Source organism: Lolium rigidum, chromosome 3 (assembly GCF_022539505.1).
Source record: "Lolium rigidum isolate FL_2022 chromosome 3, APGP_CSIRO_Lrig_0.1, whole genome shotgun sequence".
In the NCBI taxonomy this organism is placed as follows: Eukaryota; Viridiplantae; Streptophyta; class Magnoliopsida; order Poales; family Poaceae; genus Lolium; species Lolium rigidum.
This window is the reverse complement of record NC_061510.1, coordinates 53,112,574-53,135,678: the sequence shown is the minus strand read 5'-3', so window position 1 is coordinate 53,135,678 and position 23,105 is coordinate 53,112,574.

The window sequence follows — 23,105 nt, the reverse complement described above, 5'->3', positions numbered from 1 at the left end:
GCATAAGAGTTAACTCATAAAGTAATAAGTTCAAAGTAAAGGCATCGAAGCAACACAAAGGAAGATTAAGTTTCAACGATTGCTTTCAACTTTCAACATGCATATCTCATGGATAATTGTCAACATAAAGTAATATGATGAATGCAAATATGCAAGTATGTACGGATCAATGCACAGTTGACACAAGTGTTTGCTTCTTGAGGTGGAGAGAGATAGGTGAACTGACTCAACATAAAAGTAAAAGAATTGTCCTTCAAAGAGGAAAGCATCGATTGCTATATTTGTGCTAGAGCTTTGATTTTGAAAACATATAGAGAGCAATAAAAGTAAAATTTTGAGAGGTGTTTGTTGTTGTCAATGAATGGTAGTGGGCACTCTAACTCCCTCGCCAGACAAACCTTCAAAGAGCGGCTCCCATTTTATTTTTATTTTTGTGTGGCACTTCCAACCTTTCTTTCACAAACCATGGCTAATCGAATCCTTCGGGTGCCTGCCAACAATCTCATACCATGAAGGAGTGCCTTTTTATTTTAGTTTTATTATGATGACACTCCTCCCAACCTTTGCTTTCTCAAGCCATGGCTAACCGAATCCTTCGGGTGCCGTCCAACAATCACATACCATGGAGGAGTGTCTATTTTTTTGTTAATTAATTTGGGACCGGGAATCCCATTGCCAGCTCTTTTTGCAAAATTATTGGATAAGCGGATGAAGCCACTAGTCCATTGGTGAAAGCTGCCCAACAAGATTGAAAGATAAACACCACATACTTCCTCATGAGCTATAAAACATTGACACAAATCAGAGGTGCATTTTGAATTGTTTAAAGGTAGCACTCAAGCAATTTACTTTGGAATGGCAGGAAATACCACATAGTAGGTAGGTATGGTGGACACAAATGGCATAGTGGTTGGCTCAAGTATTTTGGATGCATGAGAAGTATTCCCTCTCGATACAAGGTTTAGGCTAGCAAGGTTGTTTGAAGCAAACACAAGTATGAACCGGTACAGCAAAACTTACATAAGAACAAATTGCAAGCATTATAATACTCTACACTGCCTTCCTTGTTGCTCAAACACTTTACCAGAAAATATCTAGACCTTAAGAGAGATCAATTATGCAAACCAATTTTAACAAGCTTTACGGTAGTTCTCCACTAATAGGTTTAAACTACATGCAAAAACTTATGATCTACTTGAGAGCTCAAAACAATTGCCAAGTATCAAATTATCCAAGACATATGAGGCATTTTACTGCTTCCAACCAAATAAAGATAAGTATTGTAGCTTCCAACTTTTATCATTGAACATTAAAAGTAAAACGAAGAACAAGTGTTCATATGAAAAAGCGGAGCGTGTATCTCTCCCAAACAAGGATTGCTAGGATCTGAATTTATTCAAACACAAACAAAAATAAAAACACACAGACGCTCCAAGTAAAGCACATAAGATGTGACCGAATAAAAATATAGTTTCAATAGAAGAAACCTGATAAGTTGATGAAGAAGGGGATGCCTTGGGCATCCCCAAGCTTAGACGCTTGAGTCTTCTTGAAATATGCAGGGATGAACCACGGGGGCATCCCCAAGCTTAGACTTTTCACTCTTTCTTGATCATATATCATCCTCCTCTCTTGACCCTTGAAAACTTCCTTCGCACCAAACTTCTCATAAACTTCATTAGAGGGTTAGTGCATAATCAAAAACTCACATGTTCAGAGGTGACACAATCATTCTTAACACTTCTGGACATTGCCCAAAGCTACTTGGAGTTTAATGGAACAAAGAAATCCATCCCACATAGCAAAAGAGGCAATGCGAAATAAAAGGCAGAATCTGTCAAAACAGAACAGTCCGTAAAGACGAATTTTATTGAGGCACCAGACTTGCTCAAATCAGAAAACTCAAAACTAATGAAAGTTGCGTACGTATCTGGGGAACACGCACGTAAATTGGCATATTTTTCTGAGTTACCTACAGAGAAAACAGCCCAGATTCGTGACAGATAGAAATCTGTTTCTGGGCAGAAATCCAAATCTAGTATCAACCTTCGATTAGAGGCTTCACTTGGCACAACAAAACACAAAACTAAGATAAGGAGAGGTTGCTACAGTAGTAAACAACTTCCAAGACACAAATATAAAACAAAATAATGTAGCAAAATAACACATGGGTTATGTCCCAAGAAGTTGCTTTCTTTATAGCCATTAAGATGGGCTCAGTAGTTTAAACGATGCACTCGCAAGAAATAGTATTTGAAGCAAAAGAGAGCATCAAGAAGCAATTTCAAAACACATTTAAGTCTAACATGCTTCCTATGCAAAGGAATCTTGTACACAAATAAATTCATAAAGAACAAAGTGACAAGCATAAGAAGATAAAACAAGAATAACTTCAAAAATTTCAGCATATAGAGAGGTGTATTAGTACCATGAAAATTTCTACAACCATATTTTCCTCTCTCATAATAATTTTCAGTAGCTTCATGAACAAACTCAACAATATAGCTATCACATGCAGCATACTTTTCATGATTTCCAAACACATAATTTATATCAAGTTCAAGAATAGTGGAATTAAAACTTTCAAACTTACTTTTATTAATAATATAACAAGGTAGTTGATCAATCTCAAGAGATATGGGACTCATAGAATAAGTCAAGAACTCTCCAATCCCATTTTCATTAGTAGTACAATTAATAGTATCAAGTAACATAGGACCATCATCTAGAGCTTTATCATAAACATTTGCTAAGCAAAATTCTTTAGTACCATGCATTTCGACATCAGGCACAAACAAAGCGTTATCATAAGATTTATCAAAGTAGCATGGATTATCATAAATAACAGTAGCATAATCATTCTCACAAGTATTACTCATAGGTACTATTTCAAGAGAATCCACAGGAACATAACACTCAACTTCTTCCGGTAAGCATGGAGGACAATCAAATAGTGTAAGAGATAAAGAGTTACTCTCATTAGAAGGTTGGCATGGGTAGCTAATCCATTCTTCCTCCTTTTGTTCGTCGCTCTCCTCCTCTTTTTCATCCAATGCACTTTCAGGTTCATCAATTTCTTCTTCCACCGGTTCCTGCAAATTGTGAGTGCATTCTTGTGCATTAATGTGTCTCTCTTTATAATCAAGGATATAAGGATTCCTACTGTAGCATTCTATGCAAGAATTAAGGATAGTAGAGACATAATCTTTAAGGTCCTTACAAATAGCACAAGTTTCATAATTCTCAACCATGAAGGATTCTATCTCGGAGGCTCCCATAAATAAGACAAATTGTTCTACCTCTTCGAACCCATAATGAATATAGCAATTCCGGTTATAGTTCTTAATAAAAAATTCCTCACTAAAGCCACATTGAAATTTAAGATGTTTAGTATCCTGTTGAGAGCAACCGTCTATATCATGGCGTCTAAGCAAGATTCTAGCAATTGTATTTAATTTCTCTATCATAGCACTCATTATTTTACCAGTTCTTGATTCTCTATAATTATTATAACATTCTATAAGCTCCAAGTAGGTTGTAGGTTCTCCCATAATAGCAGTTTTTAATTTTTTGGTTTTTCAAATTTTTATGGATTTTTGGGTATATGGGACAAATAAAACAAGACAAAAATAAACTAAGCAAAAGTAAACTACGCAAAATAATACTAGACAGAAATAAACTAAGCACAAATAAACTAGACAAAAGTAAACTAAGCAAAACAAAATAAAACGAGAGAGAGATAGAGTGTACTCCCCGGGTGAACTTATGAGTAGAGCTATGCCTCCCCGGCAATGGCGCCGGAAAACGAGTCTTAATAACCCACAAGTATAGGGGATCGCGGCAGTCTTCGAGGGTAGTATAACCCAAATTTATTGATTCGACACAGGGGAGGTAAAGAATACTTATAAGCCTTAACAACTGAGTTGTCAATTCAGCTGCACCTGGAAAAGCACTAGCAACAGGGGTGATGTGAAAGTAGCAGTAATATGAGAGCAGTAGTAACAGTAACACAGCAGCTGTAATAGCAATATGAGAGCAATGGCACCGGAAAATAGTTGATACTACTTCCAATGACATGTAGAACGAGTATATAATGATGAGAGATGGACCGGGGTTCCCAGCGATCTACACTAGTGGTAACTCTCCAATAACAAGTGACAAGTGTTGGGTGAACAAATTACAGTTGGGCAATTGATAGGAATCAAAGCATTAAGATAGAATATCAAGATCATTAATCATGTAGGCATGTTTTCCAATATAGTTGTACGTGCTCGCAATGAGAAACTTGCACAACATCTTTTGTCCTACCAGCCGGTGGCAGCCGGGCCTCAAGGGAAACTACTGGATATTAAGGTACTCCTTTTAATAGAGCACCGGAGCAAAGCATTAACACTCCGTGAAAACGTGTGTCCCTCACATCACCGCCGTCCCCTCCGGTTGTCCCGATTTCGTCACTTCGGGGCCTTTGGTTCCGGACGGTGACATGTGCATACAACTTGTAGATACAATCTAAGCAATAATTATAAAGCTCAAATCTAAGATCATGCCACTCGGGCCCTAGTGACAAGCATTAAGCATAACAAGATTGCAGCAACAATAACTTCACAAACTTTATAGATAGACTAATCATAATGTATCATCAATCGGATCCCAACAAACACAACACCGATTACATCAGATGGATCTCAATCATGTAAGGCAGCTCATGAGATCATTGTATTGAAGTACATAGGATAGAGAGTACCAACTAGCTACTGCTAGAACCCGTAGTCCATGGGGGAACTACTCACGGAGCATGATGGAGGCGGTGGCGTCGATGGAGATGGCTTCCGGGGGCACTTCCCCGTCCCGGCGGGGTGCCGGAACAGAGACTTCTGTCCCCCGAATTGGAGTTTCGCGATGGCGGCGGCGCCCCTGGAGTCTTTCTGGAGTTTCGTCAAAAGGTACGGTGTTTTTAGGTCGAAAGGGATTTTATAGGCGAAGAGGCGGTGCAGGGGGGCACCTGGGGGCGCCTCACCATAGGCTGGCGCGGGCCCAGGCTTGGCCGTGCCGCCTTAGGGTGTGGTGGCCCTCTGGCCCCTCTCCGACTCTTCTTCGGTGTTCTGGATGCTTCCGGGAAAAATAGGAGGTTTGGCGTTGATTTCGTCCAATTCCGAGAATATTGCCCGAACAGCCTTTACGGAACCAAAAACAGCAGAAAACAGGAAGCTGGCACTGTGGCATCTTGTTAATAGGTTAGTTCCGGAAAATGCATGAAATCATCATAAAGTGCAAGCAAAACATGTAAGTATTGTCATAAAACAAGCATGGAACGACAGAAATTATGGATACGCCGGGGACGTATCAGTTAGCGAATTGATTTTGTATAATGAACCTGGTTTACGGAATTAATATGGTGTCACCTGTTATCCCCGGCGAATTGGTCGATTTCGCCGGTGGTAAATGCACTTGGGCCCACCTGTTAGTGTCTCAAACATTACCGCCGGCGTTTACAGCAAAACGCCGGGGGTAAAGCGTCCACGACTTAGTCGTTTTGGTGGCCGCGCGTGTCGTTCCCCCCAAATCGACCGCAAATCCGCTGTCGTCGATCCGCCATCGCCGTCTGCCGCCGTTCCCCTCTCCTCGTTCCTCACCGCTGGCCTCCGTCGCTGCTGTCCCCACCGCAGGTGCGCCCCCTCTCCTCTCCCTTGCCGCCGTTCCCCTCTCCTTGTTCCTCACCGTTGGCCTCCGTCGCAGTAGCTAGGTCCCCCGTCGCCTGGAAAGCAGAACCTCGTCCCGTCGCCCGACGTTGACCCCGAGGACCCCTGCCGCTATCGATCCGCTGTTGATCCGCCGTCGATCCGTCGCCGTCTTCCTCGATCCGTCGCCTCTCCCCTGCACCTCCAGCCGCTCAAGCTCGTCTGCCGCCGTCGCTGCCTCTCCACAGGTGCGCGTCCTCTCCTCTGCCCCCTCTCCTGTACCGTTCCTTGTTTTCTTGATGAATAATAAACCTCTTTACTGCATTGCTGCACTTGCTAGTTTAATTTACAATGCATATTTTACAGCCCCTGTATAAAACGTTTGATTCCTAGACACCACCTGACTTTAGATGTCATTACCTCAGTTATATGGGTATTAGTTTTGCACCCAAGCTTATATGTTCTTATCTTGTGAAGCTGAACTGAAAACAATCTGTAAAAACACAGTTTGGTAAAGAAGGTGATGCTGTTTGTGTTTTGATTAAGAGAAGACAACTACGGAAACACCCTATGTTAGGTAAAACTGGCTCAACAAAGTGTGATTGCAATTTCCTGGTACTTATTTACAAGCAGAATATTCCATAATACTAGTGTAGTCATCTTTTGTATAATTTCAAGTGATACTAGGCTTAAAATTTCTATTACTATCTTCAACATTTCTTTGATGTGATGCTCAAATCAAAATATGTGTTACATGGTAGATTGTTTTCAGCCATAATAAGTATTGTAAATGGATCACAACTTTAAGAACAAAATCAGTAAGACATTATTTGGTGATTGCCTGGCAATTTATTCTAGCATCCTTCAACTGCAAGAACACAATGACCCATGGGCATGAGTATGCGTATTTCAAGTTGAATACTCATTAATTGAAATGCAATTCTCACAATCTTTATATTAATTAAAATGATCCAATGTATTCCAATGCATCATAAAGGATTACTATCTTATCTGATTCTAAAATCCAAACTATAAACTAGGTATATGCAGAAGCTAATCTGATTTGTAAAGGAGCTAAGCAGCTAGTATTAGCCTGTGTGAAATGAACACACATTTTATTTTGTATGCACCACCCGTATGCTATTGCTAATGACTAGGTAAAGAAGGTTGATTAAGGTAAACAGATGTTTGGTGAAAAGGATAGAAAACCATTCACAGGTCATATCAATTCTCATGGCAGTGCTTGTAGCTTGTGCCTAAATTGTTCCACCAGAAATTCAGAGATACAGTAGCATCAAAATGAGTCAGTTCTTGCTGATTTTTTTTAGATGCCAAAACTTGATTCAGCACTATATGTATCTATATTTGTTCAATTCAGTATCTATAAATCTCCAAGTTAATATCTCCATTAGCATGTTCATCAAGTACGGAATAATCCACTGTTTATTAACGCTTTACATCAATATATAAGCTTGATAATGGACATAGTTGCTTCATACTAAACTACTTGATGCTTCTCTGTCAGCACCTTTTTTGTTTATGCTTAGTTTCTAGCAGAAGCTCCTTTTTACATATGTATGTTGTTAGTAAAGGGTTTTTGGACATACTAGTTGTGGCTGTGAACAAGTAACCTTACTTTTCCAACTGAGATGATTAATTATTCTGTGTGTTTTTAAGGCCACAAACACCTCCAGTATTTGATTTCTTTGATGTGAGCATGTATTGGTAGCATGTTTGGCAGCACTATAATCTTGTTATGTCAGTGAACTGAGTTGCTGCTCTTATATAGATTATTTTACTGTAAAGATACACATGTCATAACTCGAATAAATTCTGAAGTAGTTTCTGGTCCCTATTGCGTAATAACTTTTCATTTTTCAATTGCAAGGACAAATTTTCATGTTATTTACTTGGACATTTTTGTCTATGGGTACTTTACGTGGTGGTGCTAGACCTGAGCATATGCTGGAGGCTCAGGTCATTGCTATATTGATATGTCTGGAAGGAAAAGTTGTGTGAAATGTGTCTGCAGGTACATTGAGTGCCAATGTTTCGCCGGAATGTCGATTAACTTCCGTTCCGGCGAATTTCTGGCACTCCGGCATGACCATTTTTTAGCAAAGGTCATGCCGAATTTTTTGTTGGTATAGTTGAAGGCTTTTGAAGTATGATCCAATTGACTCTCTGATCTCCAGACAAAAAATGTGTCACCTGTTGGTATAGTTTAATAAGATACTGCTTCATCTGCATGTGTATGCTGCCTAATGCTGTCACATCTACCTTTGTTAGCATGTTCCTAAAACACTACCTGTTTTCTTTCTTTGACTAATAGTAGTTCCAAATACATGCCAGAAGCACGTAGCTAGCGATGTCGTCTTCTGCAGACTCCAACGAAGACATTGACGGGTCTTCTCAGCGGAAGTTGGATGAGCACTACAGGCTCATGGTCTCGGATCAGCTGGAGGAACTTCCAGGCAGCGATGACGGGTCCTCGGAGGAGGGGGATGATGAGATGGACAACGATGGTGAGGATGAGAGGGCCGCTGCCGACGAGACCACCGACGGTGGCGTTGCCGGGGGTAGCTCGGATACTACTACCGAGGCCAAGAGGAAACGGAAGCAGCGGCGCCCAAACGGGGTCCGCACCACTCGCGACATAATCACCGCGGTGGACGCCAAGACCGGTCTTCCTACGAGCCCAAGCACGTGGAGAAGGGGTACGGCCTCCAAGCGGGAGCAATCCTTCGGGACGTCGTCGACGTCAACGAGACGAAACTCCGAACCAAGAAGAAGCGGCATCTGCAGGCCCAACTCCTTGCGCGGCTGCACGCACGGTATGAGTTCCACTGTGGAATACGAGGAACGAGGATCCCAAGGATAACATCGTGAGCAGACGAGCCCTCTCTAAGTTCTCCAAGAACCTCGGCGGTTATAAAACCATGCTGAGGGGGATGCTTGGTGACAATGAGACTTGGGAAGAGATCCGAGCGCCACTTCCGCGGATGACGCTGGAGCAGTATAATAAATTCTTGGAAAACGAGGAACTCGAGTACACCAAACGACAATCGACCTGGGGGAAGGAGCTGGCGGATAAGAACATCGGTCACCACAATCTCGGTTGCCGTGGCTTCGAAGGCAAGCAGCCGGTATGGGACAAGGAGGACCATGCCTACATAAAGGCTGGCCTCGAGCCCCCTTTTGCCAAGTACAAAGACCCACTCTTCAGGGCATATCTCAGGTCCCGATACCATCGAGAATTGGCTGGGAAACGTGTCACGAAACCTGATGTGGTGGTGGGAGTTGAGTTGGTCGCCGACGCGAAGGTGATGGCACTAGAGAAAGCACTGGTAAGCAATTTACCAGCTTATTAATTTGATATCTGCTCACCAAGTCCATTACATTCTAAAATTGTTCATGTTACTTACGGCGGTTGACGGAACAAGCGAGCCGCCGAATCAGCTGGCTCCTCGTCCCAGACGTCGACGGGCAAAGTCCCGTGGGACACGCCTTTTATCAGGGGTCTGAACACCATGAAGGCGCGGCCGCTTTTGGACAAGCCCCACCGTGTCCCCGGCACCGGAGGAGGTCGCAAGCTTGCCGACTATGGCTTGGACGTGCCCGCAAGCACTAAGGAGTCGCGGCAGGCGCAGAAGGACCGGGAGCACGAGGCTCTTCTGAAAAAGGTGGCCGACTTGGAAACAACCATGGAGCAACGCGTCAGTGCCAAGGTTCAGCAACGAGTCAGTGCCGAGGTTTAGCAACGCGTCAGTGTCGAGGTCGCTAGCAAGGTCGATGATGCGGTGGCCACCAGGGTCAATGAAATCATCCCTGATCTTGTGTTGTCGATGAAGAATTACTTCACCGGCGGCCAAAAGGGACCGATGCCGGTTATCAGCCTAGGCGCCAGCAACTCGGACAACCGGCCTCCAACTAGACACGCTCAATGCACACCCAACTTGGTGACTCCACCCGCCGGCAATGTCGGCGCTAGAGAGGATTCGCCGGACACGGGGGCCACGGTACTAGCCCCTCAGTCACCTGCACGCCTGGCCTCGGTCTTTCAACGCGAGCCAAGCTCGACGCCCTCACGGTAATTAATTTAGTCTCTCAAGCTCTACAAATTAGTTACTTTGTCTTCGCCCCTCTCTGACCTACACATGTTTTCACAGGAGAACGCGACTCCTTGCACCTTGCTACTGAATGTGGATAACAAGTTGAAGGCTGTAGCGAGTGGCAGTGTCATCCTGCCAACACAGCGGATTTTCCACTGCGTCAGGATGGATGATAGCGTGAGCCGGGTTCGCGTGAACCGGTCGTTACCGGGATGCCAAGACCTCCATCCTCCTTATCAACCCCCGGAAACGGAAACCCCGCTCACTCTCGGGGACCTCAAGAATCACATCCTTCTATGGCCGAAAGCCCTAATTCGGCTGAACACCGCCGCCTCGGGTTCGGAGGCAAGCTATGGCATGGTCACTCCTCGAGGATGCGACGGCTGCCCCGAGTCCTCCACCGGCTGGTGGTCCTTTTGGGCCCGATAGCCAGCCCGACGGTCAGCCGAGAGTCGGCACGGCAACGCGTTGGACATCGATCAAGCTCCAATCGATACGTTCATCGGCTGAGATGGAGGGCGACGGGGTTTCTCCTTACAAGCCACCCGCCGATCGTACGCTAAAGAAGAAGTTGTTCCTTTCACAAGAAACTCCCGAGCAGGGAAGACACTACCGCCTTCACCGCTCCACCCCGAGTTGGGCTTACCCCGAGGACACTCCTTGGTGCGACCACGGAGGGTATGAAACAAAACTCCACTCCCAGTTGCAGTAAGAAGAAGGCCAGGAAGCGGAAGAAGTCCGGAGATGTTGCCGCAAGCAAGAAAGTGGTTAATGACAAGTTGCCGACCCCGTGGAGGAAGATGCATCACCTAGGCCAGCCTATGCTGCTGGCACACATTGTCCAGCAGGTGACGCCCGATATGAGGAGCTTGCATGATGCTGTTCTAATGAAGGAGGACCTACTTCTTCGAGATAGAAATCCCTCGTACCCGGTTTTGACGGCCAAGGTGCCCAGTGGCTTTGGCTTTGTCACCACATACCCTGCGGACTTGATGTTCATTCGATATGAAGACATCTTCAGGCTCTTGAACATGCAACAGCTTGACCGAAACTTGGTCCGCCTCCTATCGCTCAGCATGGCGCACGATATCGCCATGGAGAACACAGCGGACATCGCTATCATGGACCCCTTCTACATGACTCCAGCTGTCGTCCAGAACGAACAAGCGTTTCTAGCGAAGTACATCAAGGATTTCTTGGTGTTAAACAAGGATAAGAAATGCTTTGCCATACCATATTTCCGCGAGTAAGTATTTGGTTACTAGAGTACCCTCTATTACATTCTTTCATGAATTTCCTTCATAGTTGATCGAGTATGATGGTTTATTTCCATTTTGCGCAGATTCAAGTACTGCACCCTCCTCCTCTTTCACCCGTATCATTCGTGTCAGTTACCTCAACTCCGGGCTTGATCCGGACAAGGACTTCACCGACCTTAAGTCTACACTTGATAAAGCCCTCAGCAGCTTCATAGCCGAGGTTGGCATCGACAAAATCAGGCATGAGAAGAAAGTGAAAGGTTGCTATGTGTGCAACCACATAACCAAGTTCCCCTGCCTCAAGCAATCAGCGCATGACAATGGGATGGAGGCCTGGTTTGCCATTCTACAGATGAGGTCGATTGTAAGGTCTCAGAACGATCTCTTGTTGCCATCCAGTCTTCAGCGGATGTTCGTGAACATGGCGGACACCACCGATGAAAACGTGAGAGCCGAGTTCCGTGCCATCCAGCGGACCATTTGCACAATACTCTGGAGGGATGTCTGCGGTAATGGTGGCTTGTTCCACTATGGTCCCGCACTTTCTAAGGCCGAGATAGAAGGCCGATTAGAAGATGGATGTGACGACAGAACATTCAACACGCTTGAGGGCATCCGTCCCTTCCCGCCGAAGCCGACTTGACTCAAACACTTTTGTCCTTTGCAAATGTTAGTCATAAAATTACTTAAGTAATTTCCATGCTTTTTCTTTGCACTACTCTATGTTATATCTCTCTCTACTAATGTACTAACAACTTTCATTTCTTTTTTCTGTGTTTGCATAGATGACGTACTATGTCGTCTACCACGGCGGGGTTCTCGGAGTCTACGAGGGCTGGGAAGGCGCAGGAGGCAGGTCCAATGTTTCAGCGGCAACAGCTACAAGGGGTACACCACTTTGGAGGAGGCAGAAACTCGATACGCCAACTTTCGAGCGGGACAGAGGAGGGAGATGTGGAGGACCCCTTTCATCGTGATGCTGCTTGCCGCCACCGTCTCTCTAGTTTATTATGTCATTGTTGTTTAGCTAGGTCATCGACACTGGACTTATATGTATTTGTGTATCATGTGCTACTTCGAGTTTGAACCATATGGTCAACTATCTAGTATCTAAACTTGTGTTATTAATGCATGCATGTTATGAACATTTGGGACTTTCTATATAACTGTGTATTCTGTGTGTATTACGTGTATTCGGTGTATACTGTGTATTCTGTGTGTATTCTGGTGTATATTTTGAGTTTTATTTTTTTAATCCTGTAATCAATACCACCGGCGCCCCTAAACTGTACCCCTGGCGAAATTGAAATCGCCAGCGCTGCAACAGATTACCCCCGGCGAATTTGCAAACCGCCTGTGCTAAGTCATTACCGCCGGCGCTTCGGGGAAAGCGCCGGGGATAACGGCAGTTACCACCGGCGATTTGGAAAACGCCGGCGATAAGAAATTACCACCGGCGAGGTGATCGCCGGCGAATTCGAAAACGCCGGCGGTAAGGCATTTTGGGACATCGGCGGTAAGGCATTTCCTAGTAGTGTTAGCCATGAGGCAACTTTCTTCTCCACATGAATGACTTCATTGGGGGATTCACTTGGTGATGAAGAGTTGGTGGAGAGGGAGGCAAGGGCAACCAATCCATTTGGAGTTGCATCTTCTTCATCATCAACATCATCATCTCCGGAGGTATATTCTTCTTGAGTTGATACCACAATAGATGTGTCCAAGGTGGACCTTGCCATGAAGCAATGTGCATTCTTGATATGAGGATTCTCATTGGGGTATTCAAAGAGAGATGAAGAGGGAATGTTGGTGTTTGCAATGGCGGCCACTTCCTTAGAGCTTTCTTCTTCATCACTACTACTTTCAACTTCATCGGATGAATATTCTTCCTTAGTCACTAGCACAATCCTTGATGGCCTCTTGCCCTTCTTGCTCTTGTTGTAGAATTTCTTGTTAGGGGCCTTTGAATCTTTGCTCTTGTCCTTGGGGATGAGCCTTCCACCATGAGTTTCTCTATGCTCACAGGGACAATCGGCTATGAAATGGCGCTTATCACCACAATTGTAGCACGATCTTGTTTTTGGCCCCGAGCTCTTGAACCCACTTGAGTTGTTTCTCTTGATGTTGTCTTCCTTGGCCTTGGATGGATCAACCACCAAGGTTTTTGCATGGAATGCCATGTGGTCATTGTAGTGGTATTCCAAATCATCCGGATAGGACATACTCCAAGATGTCCTATATGGTTCTTGAGGGTTCACTTCTTCCACGGAGTTGACCTCCAAGGCAATGTTGGTCCCTTTTGACATCCCAATAGCTCCATTGCGAGAATCATGGGAGTTTTGCTCAAGCACCTTGAGAGCTTGCAACTCATGCACCGCTTGTTGAGAAGTGAGAGAGGAAAAACATTCTCTCCCAACAAGAGTCTTGACATCAACGGGTTCAAAAGGCATCATGCAATCAATATACTTATGTTTGATCCAAGAGTCATCAATGTGCTTGGCACCCACATTCCGGAAAGCATCGGCAACGGTGATAAGTCTTCTATACATGACTTCATGATCTTGATCCGGTAGCCTCGTGAATCCTTCGGCTTGATTCCAAAGGGCATTATACTTGTTCCTTCTCATGCTTTCACTTCCCATGCAACTAGCGGCCAAACCATCCCAAGCTTCCTTGGCGGTGGAGAAATTCCGAACGCGAGACAATTCCTTTGTCCCCACACTAGTTTGAATCATGTGCAAGGCAATGTCGCTGAGTTGATTATCAACCGCTTCTCTTCTAGTCAACTTGTCGGGGTTGTAAGGCTTGAACCCTTCCAAGATGATTCTCCAAAGTTCATTGGAGGCACTGCGAACATGAGAGCGAAACTCAAATTGCCATGTATCGAAATCTTTATCATTAAACTTAGGTGGGTCGCCCCGAATGTTTATATGAGGATGAGGAACCGGGATATCGGGAGATAGGAAAGGCGGAGCCACTTGATTGTAGCTAGCACCTCCACTAGTTCCCCTAGGAGAAGCAATGGGGGTTTTAATAGTGTTTAAGTTATCAACATTCAAGGGAGTGGTAGAGGAGGGTAATACCGAAGCATCTCCCTCTTCTACCACACCCTTGTCCTTTTCCTCTATGGTGGAGATGACGGCGGGAGCCCGCGGCGAAAGCTCGGAAATCAATTTTTTTATGCTTTCCATTTGAGCTTCCATGGAGGACCTCAAGGATGTTTCCAACGACTTGAGATCATCCATAGAAACCGGCTTTGCGGCTCCTTCCGTAACATCATCGTGCGACATACTCTTAGGCGGTTAAGCCCGAAATAAGAGCCGAGGCTCTAATAAGAGGGGGGGTGAATAGGTGCTAACCAATTTTTAGTTCTTTTTCAATTTAGGCTTGACACAAAGGTAAATTCTCTAGATATGCAACTATGTGAATTTACCTATATGACAAGGTTAACAACTAAGCAAGATATAGCTACGCAATATATAGGAGATAGAATAGGATAGAGGTAACCGAGAGTGGAGCATGCAGAGACACAGAGTTGATTCCCGTAGTTCCCTTCCTTTGCAAGAAGGTACGTCTATGTTTGGAGGACTGTGGTTGCTACGAAAGCCAAACCAACGCCATCAAGGCTTCACTCAGGTCTCCTGTGAGCAACGCCACGAAGGCCTAGCCCACTTCCACTAAGGGATTTCCTCGAGGCGGAAACCGGACCTTTATAAGGTTCTTGGGGCACACATCCACAACCAAATTGGAGGCTCCCAAATCTGTAACAACACAACAATCAACAAGAATACATCAACAACAAAAAACTAGGGATCCAAAGAGGAACACTAGTAAGGGGGCCCTCAAGCATATGAGGGGGAAATGCAAATCTCTTCGGTGAGGATGTAGATCGGTGTCTTCTCCTTCGAATCTCCAAAGATCAAGAGCTTTGGTTGGGTGGAGGAGGAGATCTTGCAAATTTTGTGCTCTTGAGGTGGCTCTAATGGTGAAGCTTGGCAGAATTTTGTGCAATTATTGAGCAAGGTGGAAGGAAGAAGAAGGGGGGTATAAATACCCCCTCTCAAAATCCAGCCGTTGGAGACTTTTGAGGGCCGGATAATCCGGCCTAAGTTGGGGCCGGATAATCCGACCCCCCCCCCCCCAAAAGTCCGGCCTTGGGGAATTTCCGGGCAAATGTCTGGCCAAAAATCCGGCTCATGTCCAGGGGAGTACTGAGCCACATCGCCAAAAGTCCTTAGCCGATTTTGGGGGCCCGGATATTTTGCAAATATCCGGCCTGGATAATCCGGCCTGGTGAAACTTTTTCTCCTTCCTTTTGTCTTGTTTTTTCACACAAGACACCCATATATATGTATATATATAATCTCTGCACCACTTGATCAAACATTAGTGTAACACATATATTGACATCAAACACTCCAAAACATAATGTGAGAGATGTTCTTTCACATCCGACCGAATACCACCGATCCAGCGAACTCCAGGCAAAAAAAAAGTGATGTTACATCTACCGGCGGAGCTTTCTGGAACACACCACTCCGGCCAGATCAAGAGGCACTGACTTCAGGAAGGTCTTCATCTTTGCACAAGAAAGACCCTAGGACAACCACCTTTATTCATGCCAGGCCAGCAGCCCCCACGCCACTAACCGGCCGCAAAGAAGACGACCGACCACGAGATCCGGCACGGTTTCAGACGTCATCAGATCTGGGACGGAGTTGGGGTCGAAAGGGACCATGCCCATGTCTTGGTACGCACCCGAGGAGGCCCAAGGAGCCCCCACCAACCCACCAGGTGACCTTCAATCCGATCCCCAAGCAAGCGTTGCACCGCCGCTGGTCGTGCATCTGGCCGAGTCGGTCTTCACTCGCGTCGCCGACGCCTCCACCAGCTCAACAGGGCAGAGGATGTGCCACCCACCATCGCCATGCCCACGCCGAAGCTCCGCGCCGCCACGCCCGACACCCAGCCCGGCGCCATCACCGGCAGCGGACGACACGCGCCGCCACCACCGCGCAAGGGAGAGGGAGGCCCCGCCGCCACCGGTGCCGCGCGGGCTTTGCCCTGCGATGCCCTCTGGCGGCGGGCAGGGGAGGGGAGGTGGGAGGAGGGGTGGTGTGGAGGGGGGCCGCCAGAGTATAAATATATTGCCTAGTTCCTTTCCATCACACTATTAGAAAAAGGCTTAGCCATAGATTGCTAGCAGTGGCGCACCACTTTACTGGTGCACCACTGCTATATAGCAGTGGCGCACCACAAAGTGGTGCTCCACTGGTAGGCAAGTTAGCAGTGGTGCACCAGCCCAGTAGTGCGCCACCACTAAAGATCTGCCATGGTCCACCTCTCACCCAAGCTTACTAGTGGCACATCCCTTACTGGTGCACCACTGCTATCTGACGTAGCAGTGGTGCACCTCTACATGGTGCGCCATTGCTATATATAGCAGGTGGTGATGGAAACATTTGGGAACCACTTAGCAGTGGCGCACCATGCTTGGCCGGCCACTTACCTCCTCCCTCCCCTCCACACATTCTATTCTCCTCCTCCTCTCCTCCCCTCCTCATCCTCTCCTTTCCTTCCTTCTACTCCTTCATCCACTCCTCCTTACTCCTCGCCAATGACCCTCTGGCCTCCCTTTTCCTCTCTGGTGAACTCTGAAGACCCTCCGCCCTCCCTCCTCCCGCAGTCCTCGATTACCCTCCTCCTCTCCTCCATCATCCATCCTCACCTCTCCTCCCTTCTCTCATCCATCCTCACCGGAGGCTAGGCTATTAATGAGACACTGGACAAATAATTCGGGCAACAAAAATGAGAAACAAAAACAAGCAAAAAAATTGAAAAAATGTGCCAGATCCAGAAATTTCAATTTTTAGCATTGGCACACTTTTTTTGTCCAGTGGCACACCTCCCGCTTTTAGCAGTGGCGCACCAGGGACCTAGTAGTGGTGCACTCCACAAGACGCGTGGGTGGGCACACTGCTTGAAGAGATGAGGCATGTAGCGCACGACGCCTTGCCGGAGGACCAAGATAGTGGAGGAAGCGGCTCCCCGGTTATAAAAGGCTCCATCACCCGCCATGGTTCTGCACCAAGCTTACCTAAGGAGCTCCGAGGGTGGCGGGATTTGCTGCTCTGACTGGAGGAGAAGGCTAGGGAATCTCCTATTGTGGAGCTTCTCGAAGATGTCATTGGAATGAACCTTACGTCCTCATCGAGGATCTCGCCCCGTGAATGTTCTCCGTCGGCTATATGCCAGCCCAGGCAGGCCACCCGCGCATAGGAAAGGCTCTACCCCGGCTACACCATTTCATTGCTCGACACCCCGGTCGACACGCATGGAGCTTCCGGGAGCGGATATGTGCCTTTCCCCCAGAGGAGCATGTCATACAACTGGCACTTACTTCCTGAGGAAGCCACCGGCATCTTCGCTGCACAGCAGGGATGCAGCCTCTGCACCCGCAGGTGAAAAGACGGATCAAATGCGTCACCTCAGGGATGGTTGGGCCATGTGGGCACGTGACAGTGATTCGGTCACCTTTCCACCCGCTTCACTGGCTGCCACTTGGAGCACATGCGTAAACACCTTGTCTGTGGAGTCCCCTTTGGATATAAAAGGACGATTTCGTGCCAGCTAGAAGGTTAGGCTTGGGGGGGATGAGGAGAATTTTTTTGTAACGGAAGCGAAGGAAGGAGGAGTATCAGCTCCTCGTGTACGTTGCTCAAGATAAAGGAGACCATATATGCAGAACGTAGGGGTTTCGTATCTTGCGCCCTAAACTTGGGTAAAAGATCATGTGTTTATGTGTTGTGCTTGATCCAAATCGCCACGCCGAGCGCCCATCTACCGAACAAAAAAGGGGGTGCAAACACCGGTGTCCTCCGTCCCATGGACGCGGCACAAGATATTCATGGAGTCATTTTACTTGTCATGACATTACTATTACAGACGTTTATCAAATCAATAGATCGTTCAAATGCCTGAAGATTTGTCTATGATATGCAAGTGGGAAAACACGCAGAAAGAATTATCTCATTTTATTTAGGTATTTTTGGCTTGAATCTCAGTTACCGCAAAACAGGGTTCAATCAAACAACTCAGTTACCGCAAAGCATGGTTCAATCATTAATTACCGGGGTTAAGTCTACTTCTAAGGATAGTCTCTTAAGACAAATCCTAAAACACTCTAGCCATCATTAAGAGATTCTTTATCATGTTCTACTTTATTAATTAATTTTTCTTTTGAAATGTAGAGATCATGGCAATGTTTCTAAGAGGATCACAAATGATATCACAAGCTACATAGAAATTAAACTTGGTGCAACAAAGTTCAAACTTACCTCTTATGGGGTCTAACATGAACAAGTGTATCCCTTACATAAGTATGAATGAAACATATCTTAGTAAGCATTCAAAAGAAGCGGGATATATGATTGCACAAAAACTTTATCGAATAATAACATTGCACAAGACTCTAAAAATGCAAAAGTAACATCCTCAAGCTTAGAACCTTGCAACTATTCCGCTATTCCGAATATTTTGATTTCTTGCTTATCTTATCTTACTTTCCTAGTTGTTCTAAGTAATGCGCGCGGTACAAAGTTCGTGGTAGGGAACTTCTTTGAGTCATCGTATTTTTCAGTTCATACGAAGGAAATTAATATTGAATTTTCCAAATTGGAGAATCGAAATGAAGCCCTTTTTTGCTCAGTCTATCTGGACCCTTTTGTATAATAGGAATGAATTTGAATATAATACTAAACTTGAATAGGTCACCAAAATAAAGGATAAAATGCAGTTACCAAAAGAGAGTGTGAGAAGTGGTTACCTCCCCAAGCTTCAGTGAAAGCAAGGGTGACACACTTTACCGTTGAAGTACAAATAACCTCTCTTTCAATGGACATGGACCTTTACTTAAAATCAATGAAAACAACCAAGTAGCTTATGCGGGTTTTTGCACGGATGAAACCATACCGTACATGTCTTCACACAAGGTTCAAGTCGCTGCAAAAATAGCAAATGAAATAAAACACTCGATTTGGTGTAGGAACGGAGTTCGTTCAACCAACCGAGAAAAGGAAACAAAAGAAGGCATGAAGTACTACCAAGAATTATAGGCTAGGGAGTTTCAAAGGTAGATGAAAGGAAATGGAAATTCAACACTTGTTGTTTCTAAACTTCTCTTCATCTTACCTTAAAGGCGAAAAAGTCGGTACGGCCAGGTGGTACGGTGTGCATGCCCGTACTAGCTATCGTTAAAACTTCTGGAAATCCATCAAGTTTCCTGTGTCTCGAAGCAAGATCTGTATGGGCGAGCGGTATAGGTAAGTCCCGCCCGTACCGAAGCTCGTTAAGCTTGCAGTAGTTTCTTCTGCTTTTCTCTGGTCGCGATGCGGTACGGGCAAGCAGGTGTGTCCGTACCACTACTAGTTAAACTCATTGTATCCTTTCTAGTTTCTTCTGTCGCAAAGGAGGGTCAATACGTGCACGTGATACAGGTAGGTGTGCCCGTACTTCTGTTCGTTAAAAGTTAAAACACCTGGAAGCTGACCTAAAATGTTAGTCTAGCATCCCAACAAGACATATATATAAATTTATAGAAGCTTAACAAATGAAGTAATTCACGATTAGAGCAATAAATAAGTTCTACCTTTGACAGACCCCCCGCGGAACGACCCCTCGCGAAACGCTCTCGCGACCGCGTCGTCCCCCGCGGGCGACGGGGCCGCGCCGCCACCCCCCTCGTCCAGCTCCCCCCTCCTCCTCTTCTCCTCCGCCGTCATCGGCGTGCGTCGCCGGGCAAGGCCAGGGCGGCGCCGGCGGCGGCGGCCCCTCGACTTTCCCCTCTCGGCGCTGCGCCTGCGCGGGGTAGGTGCGGCCGGTAGGTGCTCCTCGGCCGGCGGCGGTCCGGCGTGGCGGGGTGAGATCCCCACGTCGGGTGGGAGGAGGGGTGGCGGCGCGGCCGTTGGCGGCGGAGCTGCACGGCGGCGCCATGGCAGGGCCCGCTCGGCCCGGATCCGGGCCCGTGCGGGGCCCGGAGGGGCACGGCGGTGGCTCGCTCTTGGCACGCCGGCGGCGCTCCCGGAGGAAGAGAAGGCAGGGCGGCGGTGGGTGGGCGGCGGCGGAACTTCGGCCGGCCAGGCTGCGGCGTAGCGAGCCGGGGCTTTACGGGCCCTTTTGGGTCCGGCCGGGCCAGTTCGGGCCTGGTCTGCCTCGTAGCCTCGTCCGGTCGGCTACCGCGATAGCGGTGGAGGCAGTTCCCTCCCGCGTGGCTGCGGTGCTGTTACCCCCGTCCCCGCTGCATCCCTTTTCTTCGTCTAGGCCTTGCTCCGGTGACCACAGTTAGGCGGCGAGGATGGCTACAAGACCGTGGTGGCGTGTGCGGGTGGGCGGCATGTTAGGTGGAGCACGTCGGAGCGTCTGGGGTGGTCGGTTTGGTGGTCGGGAGAAATCCCTGTCGGCATGCTCGACACCGACGCGGTGACGCCTACGGGTGTCACCTTTCCTTCCTGAAGGGCGTCGGGTGTACCTCCTCCTCAATCCCCTCCGCATACCGGGGGAAACCCTAGGACTAGTCCGGGCAGCAACGGCGTCATCGTCGTCTCCTTGGTGAAGGTGTTGCTTGGTATGCGGTGCCTCGGCGTGCTAGGAGCGTGGTGGTACTACTCCGGAGGGCGCAGCGGTTGCGGGTCATCATCGTTTTCGTCGATCTGCCGGTGTCGGCATTATTTTCTTCTTTCCTTTCTTTTTCTTTTTTTCTTTTGGGCTTGGTTGTGCTGCGGCCCCAGCGCGTTCGTTGTATCGGGTCGTTTGCTATATTAATATAGCGGGGCGAAAGCCTATTTCGAGGAATAAGTTCTACCTTTTGAAGACTAGCCCAAGTCAACTTTAATAGAAAAACATGCAAGGATACAAAGTGCCAATGAAAAATGAATGCAACTAAACTCTAGACACAAAATTAGGAAAGAATGAATTCATAGTTGTCTCCCAAGAAAAGTTTTCTTTAAAGCCATATAGCCAGGCTTAGATGCTCCATATTGTATCCCCCAGATCCCAAGGGATGTCGACCCGTGCTGTTGTGACACTTACCTCTAACGTAGTGTGGAGCACCTTGTAGGAGAGCTCGGTCAAAGTCGTACCCACTTACGGTGCATCACATCATGTAGATAAATTGGTTCTCGCTCTTAAGCTAGTACGGATGCATCGGGCGTGGTAAATATGTCTCCTCATGTGGCTGCAAAAAGAGTTAGGGATTTATACATAACTTGTAAAACTTTACCTTGGCTACTATTGTAGGGGAACACTTCATAGTATTCTCCCTTTGCAACAGGGAGTAACTTAGGTCCCTGCATATTAGCATTGAAAGATTCATAACAAGGTTCTATCTCTAGTTCATCATGATTAACGCTCTCCATATGAGTGTCTAGGCACAAGGCCTACATAGATATATTTTCATCAGATTTAGCATTATAAGATTCATTACCAGAGAGGAAGAGAGGCATCATAATCAAACATAGTATGTATAGTGTGTCGCTCTTTGTCAATCTCACCTTCTTGGTTTTCCTCCTCTCTATCTTGTGGTTCCTGCAAATGGTTATTTTTCGAAACTTCGAATTCGCATTGTTATCTACTCTCTAGCACAAGTGCAGTATCACTAAGATGTTTCTCGTAGTAGTCAACTATACCATGCAACTTATAAAATATTTCTTGTAAAGACTTACTATCACTACTCTACATATATTCTTGAAATTTTTCGAGTAGATGATGGGAATCTTTATAAACCAAATACTCTAAGACTACGTCACTAGCATAAGATACTTAGGGTTATTTAGGAGCATTTTTTTATTGAAAAGTAAAGTGACTATCAGGCATACAATTGTCACATGATGTTTGATAGGAATCACAAAATAATGATTCGTAATCATCTAACTTAGTCCACATGGAAACTATATTCATACCATCTACTATAGTAAGTTCTCCGTGGTGTGCATCCTCATCTTGTTCTTTCTTTGAGTCCTGAAAAAGGTTAAGTTCATCCATGGCAGTTGGCTCGCTCGTGAACATTTTGAAGGAGATATGCCCTAGAGGCAATAATAAAGTCGTTATTATTTATATCTTTATGTTTATGATAAATGTTTATATATCATGCTATAATTGTATTAACTGAAACATTAGTACATGTGTGATATGTAAACAACAAAGAGTCCCTAGTATGCCTCTTAACTAGCTTGTTGATTAATGGATGATTAGTTTCATAATCATGAACATTGGATGTTATTAATAACAAGGTTATATCATTGTATGAATGATGTAATGGACACACCCAATTAAGCGTAGCATAAGATCACGTCATTAAGTTATTTGCTATAAGCTTTCGATACATAGTTACCTAGTCCTTATGACCATGAGATCATGTAAATCACTTATACCGGAAAGGTACTTTGATTACATCAAACGCCACTGCGTAAATGGGTGGTTATAAAGGTGGGATTAAGTATCCGGAAAGTATGAGTTGAGGCATATGGATCAACACTGGGATTTGTCCATCCCGATGACGGATAGATATACTATGGGCCCTCTCGGTGGAATATCGTCTAATGTCTTGCAAGCATATGAATAAGTTCATAAGAGACCACATACCATGGTACGAGTAAAGAGTACTTGTCAGGAGACGAGGTTGAACAAGGTATAGAGTTATACCGATGATCAAACCTCGGACAAGTAAAATATCGCGTGACAAAGGGAATTGGTATCGTATGTGAATGGTTCATTCGATCACTGAAGTCATCGTTGAATATGTGGGAGCCATTATGGATCTCCACATCCCGCTATTGGTTATTGGTCAGAGTGAGTACTCAACCATGTCCGCATAGTTCGCGAATCGTAGGGTGACACACTTAAGGTTTGATATCGTTTAAGTAGATATGGAAATATGGAATGGAGTTCGAAGTTTTGTTCGAAGTCCCGGATGAGATCCCGGACATCACGAGGAGTTTCGGAATGGTCCGGAGAATAATATTCATATATAGGAAGTCATTTTATAAGATTTAAAATGATCC